We start from the raw sequence: 4,965 nt of genomic DNA, 5'->3' as shown, positions 1-4,965 counted from the left end.
GCAACTAATTGAGATTTCAGCTCAAAATGGTTTGCTCCAATGGCAGGAATTGAGATACTTCTTCCATCAAACTTGGACGTAGGTGTAGTATAATCACCAAGCATCCTTCTTGCATTATTATTTTTGGGTTCGGCTACCATCTCCTTTTCTTGTTCGAAAATTTCAGCAAGGTTGTCTCTGGATTGTTGTAATTTAGCTTTTCTTAGTTTCCTCTTCAGAGTCCTTTCAGGTTCTGGATCAGCTTCAACAAGAATGCCTTTTATCCTTGTTCCTGCTCATATGAGAAAGAAGAGAACAGAAAAGGAAGAGGAATCCTCTATGTCACAGTAAAAAGGTTTCTTTATGTTAGTAGAAGAAGAAGGGAATAAAGAAAGGTGAATCCAAACACAAGGGTGAGGATAGAGGCAGTGATGTGAGATGAAGAGAGGTGAAGAGAGGTGTTAGTAAATGAATAAATAAATAGAATAAGATGAGAGAGGGAGAAATTTTTGAAAAATAAATTTTTGAAAAGGAGTTAGTAATTTTCAAAAATTAAAGGAAGAATTAAAATTGAAATTAAAATTTAAAATAATTAATTAATTAAGAAAATTTTGAAAAAGATGGAAGTGATTTTCGAAAATTAGAGAGGGAAAAGTAGTTAGGTGGTTTTGAAAAAGATAAGAAACAAACAAAAAGTCGAATAGTTAGTTGAAAAAGATATTAAAATCAATTTTTGAAAAGATAAGAAGATAAGAAGTTAGATAAGATATTTTGAAATTAAATTTTTGAAAAAGATAAAATTTTGAAAAAGATATGATATAAAAAGATATGATAAGAAGATATGATTAAAAAGATATGGTTGAAAAAGATTTAATTTAAATTAATTACTTAACTCACAAGAAACTAAAAGATATGATTCTAGAATTTAAAGATTGAACATTTCTTAACAAGAAAGTAACAAACTTCAAATTTTTGAATCAATCACATTAATTGTTAGTGTAATTTCAAAAATTATGAAAAGATAAAAAAGATTTTGAAAATCAATTTAAAAGAAATTTTCAAAAATATATAAAAAAATGAAAAAAATTTGATTTTTGAAAAAGTTTTTAAAAGATAAGATTTTTAAAATTGAAATTTTGACTTGACTAATAAGAAAACAACTTATTTTAAAAAATTTTGACCAAGTCAACCCAAATTTTGAATTTTTGAGAGAAATAAGGAAAAGATATATTTTGATTTTTTTTGAGTTTTTAATAATGAGAGAGAAAAACACAAATATGACCCAAAACATGAAAATTTTGGATCAAAACCAATGATGCATACAAGAACACTATGAATGTCAAGATGAACACCAAGAACACTTTAAAGATCATGATGAACATCAAGAACATATTTTTGAAAAATTTTTTATGCAAAGAAAACATGCAAGACACCAAACTTAAAAATCTTTAATGCTTGGACACTATGAATGCAAAAATGCACATGAAAAACAATAAAAGACACAAAACAAGAAAACATCAAGATCAAACAAGAAGACTTACCAAGAACAACTTGAAGATCATGAAGAACACTATGAATGCATGAATTTTTCGAAAAATGCAAGGACAAGATAAATATGCAATTGACACCAAACTTAAAACATGACACAAAACTCAAACAAGAACACAAAATATTTTTGGTTTTTATGATTTTATGATTTTTTTTGTATTTTATTTTATTTTTTTCGAAAAAACATATAGGAAAAAGAAATTAAGAGATTCAAAAATTTTAATAAGAATTCTAGGAATCTTTCAATGTTAGTCTAAAGCTCTAATCCATGTTGTGCATGGCTTAATAGCCAGCCAGCTTTAGATGATATAAATCAGGCATGCAACAGCTGATATTTCATCCAACTCCATATACATACCCGTTATGTTGACAAGTGGAAGCCTCAATCCAAAAGGATTTGGATATGGCTTTACAGCTAGTCAGGCTTCAACATGTTACTATGAAACTCTAGAATTTATTCTTAAAAATTTTGGAATAATTTTCGAAAACAAAGGGAAAAATTTTGAAAAATATTTTTGAAAACTTTTTGAAAAGAAAATAAAAAGAAAATTACCTAATCTGAGCAACAAGATGAACCGTCAGTTGTACAAACTCGAAAAATCCCCGGCAATGGCGCCAAAAACTTGGTGCACGAAATTGTGATCATCAACAATGGTGCCAAAAACTTGGTAGCGCTCTCAAACGTGAATCACACTTAGTCACAACTCCGCACAACTAACCAGCAAGTGCACTGGGTCGTCTAAGTAATACCTTACGTGAGTAAGGGTCAATCCTACGGAGATTGTTGGTATGAAGCAAGCTATAGTCATCTTGTAAATCTCAGTTAGGCAGATAGTAAATGTTATGGAGTTTTTGAATAATAAATAAAACGGAAAATAAAGATAGAGTTACTCATGTAATTCAATGGTGGGAATTTCAGATAAGTGTGTAGAGGTGCTTGTCCCTGTTGGATCTCTGCTTTCCTACTATCTTCCTTCAATCCTTCTTATTCCTTTCCATGGCAAGCTGTATGTAGGGCATCACCATTGTCAATGGCTACATCCCATCCTCTCAGTGAAAAAGGTCCAAATGCTCTGTCACGGCACGACTAATCATCTGTCGGTTCTCGATCATGTTGGAATAGAATCCCTTGATTCTTTTGTGTTTATCATCACGCCCAACAATCGCGAGTTTGAAGCTCGTCACAGTCATTCAATCCTGGAATCCTACTCGGAATACCACAGACAAGGTTTAGACTTTCCGAGTTCTCATGAATGCCGCCATCAATCTAGCTTATACCACAAAGATTCTGATTAAGGAATCCAAGAGATATGCGCCCGGTCTAAGGTAGAACGGAAGTGGTTATCAGTCAGGCGTTCATAGGTGAGAATGATGATGAGTGTCACGGATCATCACATTCATCATGTTGAAGTGCAACGAATATCTTAGAAAAAGAATTAGCTGAATTGAATAGAAGAATAAAATGGCCGAATGGCAAGCTCCCAAACGTGATCAAAAGATCAAAAATACAATCAAAGACTAGTCCCCCTAGTACAATAGTTAAAAGTTCTATTTATACTAAACTAGCTACTAGGGTTTACAGAAATATGTCTAAGTACAGAAATCCACTTCTGGGGCCCACTTGGTGTGTGCTTGGGCTGAGCTTGATCTTTACACGAGCTGAGGCATCTTTTGGAGTTGAATGCCAAGTTGTAACGTGTTTTTGACATTCAACTCTGGTTCGTGACGTGTTTCTGGCGTTTGACTCCAGAATGCAGCATGGAACTGGCATTGCGCCAGTTTACATCGTCTAATCTCGAATAAAGTATGGACTATTATATATTTATGGAAAGCTCTAGATGTCTACTTTCCAACGCTGTTAAGAGCGCGCCATTTGAAGTTCTGTAGCTCCAGAAAATCTATTTCGAGTGCAGGGAGGTCAGAATCCAACAGCATCAGCAGTCCTTTGTCAGCCTTTTATCAGAGTTTTGCTCAGGTCCCTCAATTTCAGCCAGAAATTACCTAAATCATAGAAAAACACACAAACTCATAGTAAAGTCTAGAAATGTGAATTTAGCATAAAAACTAATGAAAACATCCCTAAAAGCAGCTAGATTATACTAAAAACTACTAAAAACAATGCCAAAAAGCGTATAAATTATCCGCTCATCACTGCTTCATTCCATTTGAGTTCAAATTCAACATTTGCAGCATTATTGGGCCAAGTCCAATTTCTGCGTCAACTTATTTCTATTTGAATTTGTCAATGGATTGACCTTTTACCAATGGTATCCAGATGAAATTTATATAACTAGAATATGTTACTTAATAGTCCCATTTATATTTTAGAAATTTAGTAAATATAATTGAAATTTAATTGTTTTTGTTTTTTTTATCAACCTTGAGGGCAAGGTTGGTTTGAAGGGGGAAGTATTGTTACGATATATTATTAGGAGGGACACTAATTAAGCATATTAGAATTACTTAGTTCTTTAAGAGTATAAATAAGGGACTGTTATAAGGAATTAATAAATTGATATTAAACTTGGTTCAATTTGGAAATTCTCCCCTACCTCGAAGAGGTGGTTCTAACAGATTAGATGATCATCTAAGTTACTCCTTGGTGAATGGATACCTCTTTTATCAGGGTAGGGCTGTGTTATAACACCCTTACTATTAGAATATCACACTTTCGGGTGCACCACTCTGAGAGAAGGGGTATTACGACAACTCTCATATATTTAATAATAAGGTATGAGCCTCTATGCGTAGTTTTATCGATGGTTTCACTAAAAAATTTAAAACTTTTCTAACAAGAACAAATAACACATTTTCACATATTTAATGTTAATAATACTTTATAGTAACACATACAATTTGTCGGCTTTTCTAAAAAAGATGGAAAAAAACCAATTACAAAACCTACCCCTATGAATAAAACTCTAACTAATAAGGCGAGGGGAAAATAAATTCTAACAACTTCATCCGTAAACATATTCTTCTATGCTCCTATAGCTCTGTACTAAACCTTTGTACCTGTAGCTGAAAGGGGTAGAAATTGAAGGTAAGAACTGGGGAGTTCTTATCAGGGTCGGAGTGTATAGTTATGTTCATTTATTACCATAGCCAACAACAACGAGCAATGCATACATTTAGACTTAACAAAGAAAGAACACGAAAATCAACAATCATATAGCACACTCACAATCACAGGAAACACACTCACAAACATATATGCACAAACAGGTATGATGCATGTCTGTCCTATGGCCAATGAGCTCATCTGTCAGTTGTACGGCCAACCCGACACACCCGATAGCTAACCCGGATATCGTTTCTCTGACATGCCTCCACACTCTTGAGAAAATGATGCAACAAAAATAGAACAGATTATACACAACCAATCTCACAAGTAGAATCACAACTTAACATAATCATTCCTCAATCTACCTCCGTTGA

The sequence above is a fragment of the Arachis duranensis genome, chromosome 9 (genome assembly GCF_000817695.3).
Source record: "Arachis duranensis cultivar V14167 chromosome 9, aradu.V14167.gnm2.J7QH, whole genome shotgun sequence".
Classification (NCBI taxonomy): Eukaryota; Viridiplantae; Streptophyta; class Magnoliopsida; order Fabales; family Fabaceae; genus Arachis; species Arachis duranensis.
Note: the sequence above shows the minus strand (reverse complement) of the source record.